This window comes from Schistocerca cancellata, chromosome 3 (genome assembly GCF_023864275.1).
Source record: "Schistocerca cancellata isolate TAMUIC-IGC-003103 chromosome 3, iqSchCanc2.1, whole genome shotgun sequence".
Taxonomy (NCBI): Eukaryota; Metazoa; Arthropoda; class Insecta; order Orthoptera; family Acrididae; genus Schistocerca; species Schistocerca cancellata.
In genome coordinates this window covers 128,800,369-128,810,291 of record NC_064628.1, presented here as the reverse complement: position 1 = coordinate 128,810,291, position 9,923 = coordinate 128,800,369, and the positions used below count along the sequence as shown (strand labels likewise).

General features: G+C 44.6%; 2 non-coding genes across 2 annotated transcripts; both read right to left on the bottom strand.

The window, feature by feature from the left end:
- Window positions 1–5,160: 5,160 nt before the first annotated feature.
- Trnar-ccu (transfer RNA arginine (anticodon CCU)) lies at window positions 5,161–5,235 on the bottom strand. Its single transcript has one exon. It is a non-coding gene; the product is annotated as a tRNA-Arg (tRNA).
- Window positions 5,236–8,939: 3,704 nt separating this feature from the next.
- Trnar-ccu (transfer RNA arginine (anticodon CCU)) lies at window positions 8,940–9,014 on the bottom strand. Its single transcript has one exon. It is a non-coding gene; the product is annotated as a tRNA-Arg (tRNA).
- Window positions 9,015–9,923: the final 909 nt, after the last annotated feature.

The following is a 9,923-nucleotide window of genomic DNA, read 5'->3' as shown; positions in this document are numbered from 1 at the left end:
GAATAATGCATACCGCAGCAATAACAATAATGGTTCGGACCGTAATAACAATCGGTACAATGCAAATAATAACAGGAATGACAGAAACCAGTATCATACTAACGTGATACGGGCTTCACAGAATAGTAATAACGCCAGAGGGTGTGATCAGCCGCCTCAGCAGCATCCGGGGAGCGTATCTGCTGGGACGAGACAGGGGAACCATTAGCCGCGCCGGTGAGGGGCCGAGAGTGCGTGGAGAAATTTTGGCGGCCCAATAACAGGAGAAAACCCAGGTATCGTCATTATGAAAATTCCGTGTGGAATAATCAACGGCGGGAGTGTGTGCCAGTGTTAGGAGAAAGGAGTGCGCCCACAAGTAGTAGATCAGCTGTATACATGGCAGTAGAAAATACATTCGCTGTCAGTGAGAACAATTTAAGTAGTGTTCCGGAAATCGATCATAAAGTGGCAGCTGTAATACCCACAGCGGAACTGGAGATTGAGTTTAATAATGATTCGCAATTGTTGAGAGAAGATCAGATGTCGGATAACACGTCCGTCATCGAGCGAGGGGATGCAGAGAGGGATGAGGTCTGGTTAAGGCAGTTCGGTCGCTTATACGACGAACTAAGAGATTATAGGGGTCTGTATGGGAGAAGTGTTTATGGGGAGCGCGTGCAGGATTTGCCGCGTCTCGTCCCGCAGGAAGATAGTGTTTGTGAAGTGATAGAAAGTTCTGGCCCTAACCGGCAGACTTTACCACAAATAGTTGATGTTAATGGGGAGCACGAGCAAGATTCGTCGTGTTTCGTCCCGCAAGGGTTGGATGTTGACGTAGTAACGGAAAGTTCTGGCCCTAACCGGCAGACCTTACCGAAAGTTGTAGTGGTAGAAGTAGCCGACCCATCCGACGCAAACCTCCAGTTTAAGCATTGTGAAAGTATTAAGGAGAAAGATTACGAGAATTTTAGTGGCACCCGGACACGATTGGTAGAAAAGCACATAGATTACAGCGTGTATGAGGTTAGAGCTGACATTATACGGTCAGACGATAGCAGTGTGGGTTGCGCAGATCTAGAGGAAGTAATTGCAGATACTACTGGGCACATTTCTCCAGGTAGATTGGCAGATGAGATCAATCTGACCAAAGAGGAATCAACGAAGGTGACAGTTAATGAATTGATAGCAAAGCGACAATCACTAGTTGACGAGTTACAGGAAAAGGTTTCGGTATTGGAGGCGAAGCTACAGGCTAAGCCTCAGGACAAACGTGTTGAAATTAAAACTGTATTTGAAAAGAGGCTGAAAAAGCCGCCAGATAAGCCGGATTTAGGGTCAAAGCCGGATGGTTTTTTCTGCAATGACCTGGATATAGACGAGGATTTACTGTGGGAAAATAAAGAAACAGTCGAGGACAAGTGTAGACAGATAGTAGTGTCTGTTAATATGCACAACCTACAACTAAACGTGTTGATTGACACCGGTGCAGAATTGAGTGCTGTATCTGGGAAAATATTTGAGTTACTGAAAGACAGACCTGGCATCGTAGTTATGCCAGTAACAGGAGTAAAAATTATCGGTGCTACTGGGAAGGCCAGTAAACCGGTCACAAAACAGATTTTTGTCCACTTCGAGATATGTGGGGCACGATTTGAACAAGAGTTTGTCGTCGTGCCAGACTTAACTACGGAAGTAATTATCGGGTTAGATTGCCTATAAAAGTACCGTTCGGTGATTAATTGCGAAAGCAAAACTTTGACATGTACGTGACAAGATAAAACGATAGTCGTTAGTTTTGACGAGGCAGGAGACGGTGTGCATAAGCAATACCAGCCTATACACATTGTTAACTGGCCGGATGACATTGACGTAGGAATGAATTTGAACTGCCGTAACGTGAGGAATTTCGGCATTGACAAAAGTGTAGAAAGTGAATTGGAAGAGATAATCAAATTCCCTCCACGGATTGACATTAGTATTGGTGTGAAAAAAGATCGTTTGCGAGAAGTAATGAAGCTGAAAGCCGATGCTCGCATACGTCGTCATGACGCTAAAGCGCGTTTTGCTAAGTTTGCAATCGGAGACTTAGTACTTGTAAAAGCTCATGAGAAATCGAGCGAGATAGACCATGAAATCTCTAAATTTAAGTTTGTTTATAATGGACCATATTAAGTCATTGGTATACCTCACACAAATGCTTATTGCTTAGAGTATCCAAGCTCTGGAAAGCTATTAGGTATACGGAACATTGTAGACCTGAAATTGTACCAACCAAGGATTGATTAATACCACAGAAAGGGTAATTTGTACAGTATGTAAATATAGAGTGTAAGATTTAAGGATATGCCATGTTACGATGCTTTTGCCTGACCTAGAGGTCATTAAAGAAGTTGTAATTAATAAGTAATTAATTTTGACTAAATGATTTAAGAGTAACTGATTAGTAATCATCTGAAAAATTCAAGCTGCTAGTTTAAGTTTTCAGCTGAGTCACAGTAGATTACGGAATGTAAATATGATTTTGTAACTTGCTGTAATATTTCATGAATGTGTGCTTTTATTAGTCATTGCCGATGTACTTAGACCCTGTTTTAAGTTTCAGGGTAGTACAAGCGTGTCATGATGGACAGTGTTGAGTTATCCGCTGTGATAGTGTTTATGGACTCCTTGAGATTACTCGGGAGTGAGTTTTTCCGAAAGAATTCAGTGAAACGGACGTTCTGGAAACGCCGTTACAAGGGCGAGTGAGATCAAGCGTGCCGCACAGGCGGGCGCAACAATACTTGCGAGGCGAAGCCGCTGTCGGCTCTTGCGTCGCTGTCGGCTCTCTTGCCGCTGTCGGCATTCTTTGTACTCGCGAGTACGGAATGTGGAGTTGCTTTTCTTCCCGGACAGCTGATGTGAAAGAATTCTGCTGTCAATATTTATGTTTTTTTCGATCTGCTGTATATTATTTTCTTGTTTAGCGTTAATTGGACATGACGAGAAAATTAATTATGAAAAGGTTACATAAAAATGTGTATTCTATGTAATTAATCATTAGTTTGCGTATTTTGATATACCTGTTTTTTATGACCATGTACTCTGATTAATTTTGCAAATAGTATTCCATTTCTTATAGTGTTACGAATTTTAATGATTTTGGAATAGCTAAACCATTTTCTATGTTTTCTGTGAATTTTGATATGTTGTCAACCTGTTTTATTTTGTGCAAGATGACAGAGTGGAATAAGATTAGGAGTGTCTCCACTCAATTATTATTGTCTAAAAATTGGGTTATGGTTAATTAGACAAATGCTAAATTTTTTTGATGTTTTGAGCATATGCATTTCCGCTGTATCTTTTTTGGGACATTTTCTGAGTCTGTTTACGTTACACGAACATCCTCAGACAATGTGGGGCACGTGTAACGCCGGAAATGCATAGCCTCCTATTTCCATCTATTGTGCTATTATTTTCTTTCCTTGCTTTGTTACCTCAAGATATGACATTTCTGTCTCTTTGTATATTGTAATTGTTTTACTATTTGTATATTTATGCATTTATGTCGATGTATAATTGGTTTGTTTCGTAAATATTATTTGTATTTTTACGCTGGGTCTTGCCTAGGGAAAACTGCTATCGAACGATTACGTCGATAGGTCGTGTGAAGAATCAAAGTGTGTAGGATCTTTGGGAGTGTTAACTCTGCCGCGTGGAGCGCGGGCTGAGCAGAGGGAGTCTGGCTGGAGTAGCGAGTGGAGCAGGTGTGTGGTGTGAAGCTCCCGCGAGTTGCCGCGCTTTCGGGGTTTGGCAGCATGTAATTGCGCTCGACTTGCGATGATAGTTTCTGACATGGTGTCGCGGACGGGAAACATTAACCAGCGCACATCAAGAGCCCGTTTCGTCTGGTGACCGTGTCGAGAAGAAGGCGCGCCAACATCCAGCTTCTGCAACAGCGACGGCCGACAATGAGTGACTGTCGCCACCTCCTCGACCGACGGCTTCAAACCTTCAATCAACCGACAAGGAAGACTGGACGCACGTAAAGTTTTAGAACTGTATGGCAGACCTCAGCTTTTCAAACTGTTCCATTTTCGTCACTATAATTACAGCAACTTAGCGTGAACTTTTGTTGCTCATTGTCCCAATTGCATTACCAAGCAGAGTCCCTTCCTTTTCCGAAATGAACCCGAGTGTCGTTGAAATTCAAACGCCAGCATTAAAGTAATATAGCTAACTCGTTTTCACTGCTTTAATTTCAAAGTTCAATTATGGCATTAATAGCTGGCTACAATATGCAGATTACACAAGCACGAATTAAGAGTGCGAGCTTTGTTACCATATTTTAGCTTACCTGTGACTGCAGCTCAGCTTGGTACGTACTAAATTTTACTATTGTTAATTGTTCAGAATCATTTAATTCAAGTTCAAAGTTAAATCTCTTATTTCTAAATTGCGTAGATTCAAGTAGCTTTTGAAATGATTGTTGAGGTAGTCCAAGACTAACCGTATTTTACTGAATTTCGATGTGCTTCAGAAAGAAAGCTCACTATTAACTTCAGTCACTAAATTAACTTTCGATTTTCCGGTTTTATTAATTCTTTTGCTAAATTAAGTCAGGGTGTAGCGAAATTTATTACTTCTGGCAAACTTTCAGTTTTCACACTACACGTGTCAACCTTCAGTTGCCACGCTTCTAGTGCTAATTATATGTGTAATCACCTTTCTTTTTCAGTTACTTTAGTAATTATCCTTAGGACTGGCGACCGTGATTTCCCCCAAATCTCAAATACCTAATTACCGCTAGTTAATTGTTAACGTAACGGCTGCACATTTACTTTCTTTATTAACTATACCCCTTTTCAAAATTAATTTCCACCAGTTTCATTAGCACATTTCCTTTCATTTAGATGTAACCCTTTCCTCCCTCTTTACCGACAGGTTAACTTCGGTGACGATTGCTTTTCCAAAACTCCCATTAGGTACACGCGGTTTCATTTTTCACTGTCATTAAGGTCGGTAAGTGAGGGGGAGGTTACAAGCTCTCCTGCGAACCATGCAGAACTAGCACTCCTGAACGAAAGGATATTGCGGAGACATGGATTAGCCACTGCCTTGGGTATGTTTCCGGAAGGAGATTTTCACTCTGCAGCAGAGTGTGCGCTGATATGAAACTTCCTGGCAGATTAACACTGTGTGCCGGACCGAGACTCGAACTCGGGACCTTTGCCTTAGGCGGGCAAGTGCTCTACCAACTGAGCTACCCAAGCACGACTCGCTCCCCGTCCTCGCAGTTCTTCTGCCAGTATCTCGCCTCCTACCTTCCAAACTTTACAGTAGCTCTCCTGCGAATCCGAGTTCAAGTCTCGGTCCGGCACACAGTTTTAATCTGCCAGAAAGTTTCATATCAGCGCACACTCCACTGCAGAGTGAAAATCTCATTCTGGAAACATCCCCCAGGCTGTGGCTAAGCCATGTCTCTGCAATATACTTTCTTTCAGGAGTGCTAGTTCTTCATGATTCGCAGGAGAGCTTCTGTAAAGTTTGGAAGGTAGGAGACGAGATACTGGCAGAAGTAAAGCTGTGAGGACGGGGCGTGAGTTGTGCTTGGGTAACTCAGTTGGTAGACCACTTGCCCGCCTAAGGCAAAGGTCCCGAGTTCGAGACTCGGTGCGGCACACAGTGTTCATCTGCCAAGAAGTTTCATATCAGAGCACACTCCGCTGCAGAGTGAAAATCTCATTCTGGAACCATAAGTTATATTTTGAGTCAGAAATTTTAGAAAAAACTTTAGTTTTTTACCGATCATACACTATCCAGTCATAGTATTATGACTACCTGTCAAAAGCCTGAATAACCATCTTTTGCTGCGCGAATCACTGCGAGAGGTGCAGGAAGAGAGTCAGTGAGGTTCTGCAAGATATCGACAGGGACGTCGAGAATTGCCGACTCCATCGCCGTGGTCAGTTTCTCCCGTTTTCGCAGTTGAGATCTATGGCGTGTACAGCCCGATCTAAGTGATCCAACAAACTCTCTATTGGGTTTTAATCTGTGTAATTTGATGGCCAGAGGAATACGGTAAATTCAGTCTGGTGCTTTTCGAACAACGCACGTACACTGCGAGCCGCGTAAGGCGTTGCATTGTCCTCCTGGTAAATACTATCGTGCCATGGGGAAACAAACTGCTTGTAGAGGTGAACATGGTCCCCAAGGATAGCTACACACATGTGTTGATGCATTGTGACTTCCAGAATGACGAGACCACGCAGAGAACGCCACGAAAATATTTCCCAAACCACAACTCTCCCTCTTCCGACCTTGACTCATCCGACAATAGTTGCAGAGTGTTTGCTTTCAGACGTTTGACACCTTACGTGTCAACGGCCTTGAACCGTGATTTATTTTCAAGGAGTATTCCTAAATATTTATTTTATTTACTAGCGATCCATCAAGAAAATTAACACATTTAATCATCCTATGTGAGCGTGGAAGTAGTTGCCAGGGAGTAACTGATGAAATCATAATCAAATTGCTTTTAACAAATGGGAATTTTATTCCCAAAAGCGTTTTTTTTTAAAAAAGAAACAGATTTAAAATTATAATCAGAAAGCACCCTCTAAATATCAAGTTACAATGTATTCAGAGGCAGAAAGAAACAATTTTTTGACTGTATAAGCTTTCAGGCTGAGAACCTTGCCGCTCCCTTTTGACACGGCCGTAGTTACGACCGCTCACAACAACCTCTGAAAGACTACACTGGTGCAAATCTGCAACACACCAGATTACTTTAAACTAAAACTTTTAACAATTCACCCAAGCACACAAACTATGCACCCCGTAGGAGGGATGGAAATGGTACAAACACTAAAATTAAAAAAATTAACTTTGCCACCGAAGATGCAACTTGATTTTAACTTATAAGAAGGTCTTACGATGGAAGGGTGACAACTTTATATACTAAAATGGCCATTTAAATAAAAGCCCATGAAATGCAATCTTATATAAAATTATACAAGGTTGGCCAAACAGGTTGACATGCTCTACAGAACACAGATATCGCCTCTCAAGATGATAGGCAAGATCAAAACATATTTCAGGAATTCCGCCGATGCACTCCAAGCAATAAATTCGTTAACACGCCGAATCCGACGAACATGACAGAGGCAACTCCGAACCAGACAGACACTAACTGCCTAACAAATGCGGACGAGAGACAGACGAGCAAGCTGGGGACGAGAGACTGACCAAGAAAACAAGTAAAATTTAACAAGAGTAAATCACACAACGTATCACCAATCACTTAACTTCTAATAAACTGCGATTTCTCGAGAAGACCTGGCGCAGCACCCCCAAATCGCTCTCCCGAACCGTCCGCTGCCAGCCGCTTCAACGGACGCAGGAAGGCGCGCCGATCTCCAGTCTTGCCTGGTCCGCACCAACAGACCGACTGCCCGCTGCTCCGTCTCCGCCACTGCTGCTCCGTCACGACTGCCCTGCTGGTGCGTCTGCCACTCACTTCCAGACACACGACGGCGGAAATACTGGCTCGGACCCAACCATGCAGAGGAAACATGCCCACTGGCAAAACGACATCCCTGCACCAGGAAAGGACCAAGCTCCACAAGACGGTAACTGAGGGAGTCCAGAAGCGCTCGGAGAACCAGTTACACCACGGCCCGACTGGTGTCGTGGGTTGACTCCTGTTGCTCTCCTGTCGACCGCGAAGTCACTACCCCTCGCTATAAGGCGCGGCCAACTGGACTCACGTGGCGATCTCACATGCGCCGACGCTCAAGGCGGACCAGTCATCTTGTGTCTCGGTGCGCGACCGACCAACCGATCGATCCCACCGCCAATGACCATTGCCTGAGCAAACTCGAGCAGACTGGCGGCCTAACGCGTAGACTCAGATGCAGGAACTAAACCCCGACCGGGCAGCCACTCGCTGAGTTCTCTGACTGGCGGAGTGGAAAGACTCTCATTTTGCCGGCTTTAAAGGATGATCCGAACGACGGACATACTAGCAATCCGAACGACAGACAGACACTAACTGCCTCACAAATGCGGACGACAGACTATCAAGCTGGGGACGAGAGACTGACCCAGACTGACCCCAGACTGACCTCCTGGCGAGTTCATAGTGCCCCTTAAATACACGTGAAAAGGCAACCTTTCCCCTTTCCCACCAGAGGGAGACACCAAAGCTGCGATTGCCACAGCGGCGCCACCGCCAGAAACGGAGGGCGACTGCTTCACACTCCGCGCTGCGGCGCGCTCTTCAAAACAGCAATTTTTACCACGGCTCAGGCCTTCTGTCCGGTGCAGCATAAAACATGTTTCATCTGAAGACGCCACCTGTCACCACTCATTGGACAGCCAGTTCCGGTACTGGCGTGCTAATTCCAGCCTGCGTCGCCGTAAACAGCTGTCATCAGCGTTGCATGAACCGGGCGCCCGATGCAGAGGACCATACGCAGCAGCATTTAAGGAGACACTGTTGGTTTATGTGGTTGGTCACTTGCTTAACAGTATGTTCGGCTGTCACATCTCCACACCGGTCGTTCACACCTCTGATCTATCCTACGTAGTTCACCACAGATTTTTTTTGGGTGGGGGGAGGGGGGAATTTCCACCATTTCACTGTCATTTGAAACTTCCTGGCAGATTAAAACTGTGTGCCCGACCGAGACTCGAACTCGGGACCTTTGCCTTTCGCGGGCAAGCGCTCTACCATCTGAGCTACCGAAGCACGACTCACGCCCGGTCTCACAGCTTTACTTCTGCCAGTATCTCGTCTCCTACCTTCCAAACTATACAGAAGCTCTCCTGCGAACCTTGCAGAACTAGCACTCCTGAAAGAAAAGATATTGCGGAGAAATGGCTTAGCCACAGCCTGGGGGATGTTTCCAGAATGAGAATTTCACTCTGCAGCGGAGTGTGCGCTGATATGAAACTTCCTGGCAGATTAAAACTGTGTGCCGGACCGAGACTCGAACTCGGGACCTTTGCCTTAGGCGGGCAAGTGCTCTACCAACTGAGCTACCCAAGCACGACTCGCTCCCCGTCCTCGAAGTTCTTCTGCCAGTATCTCGCCTCCTACCTTCCAAATTTACAGTAGCTCTCCTGCGAATCACGCAGAACTAGTACACCCGAGTTCAAGTCTCGGTCCGACACACAGTTTTAATCTGCCAGGAAGTTTCATATCAGCGCACACTCCGCTGCAGAGTGAAAATCTCATTCTGGTCACTATCATTTGTTCATTAAATGACACGATCAAAATTTCGGCCTCGTAGCGATTCTCATGTGCGTGTTGAAACTTTAAAAAGTGTCGGAGATAACGTTTAGAAATGCACTTCAGAATGACCACCAAACCGAAATTATGATTGTGCATAATTAATAAACAATTAACAGTCAAATGACGGAAATTTCTTTCAAGAAATTCTATATGACTGTCGCCCCCCTTCAAGGAAAGATCATTAACTGCAACACATTTGCCTCGTCGCCGGTTTTGGGTAGCGTCATTTTGCCATGCAAAGTATACTTTAACCACAGCGGCACCAAAACAGTTTACAAACTTAGGCGTTTCGGAAATGCTTCTACCCTTGCCTCGAAATCAATGATCACGCCGTTTTAGACGTCAGATAAATCGCTCCGTTTCCGCGTTATGGTAACGACTGTAATACTGTCCGCGTCCTACCGTCGCACTTTATGTACCCTCCGCTGCTAGTACTGACACCTGCTGTCTGTGTGGCTAATACATACTGACGTCGAACAAAAGTTGTTTTCTCATTAATGTAGCTGGACCGTGTAATTGCCTTTAGAGGGTAAAAATTACGTCGTAATTTGAAATATGATGGTGCGTTGTAGCCGTACACTGTCACAGCATGGTTTGTTGTGAACTATTTCCCAATCAGATGAGGAAACGAAATACCTCACGACACTCCAATTTATCAATGACC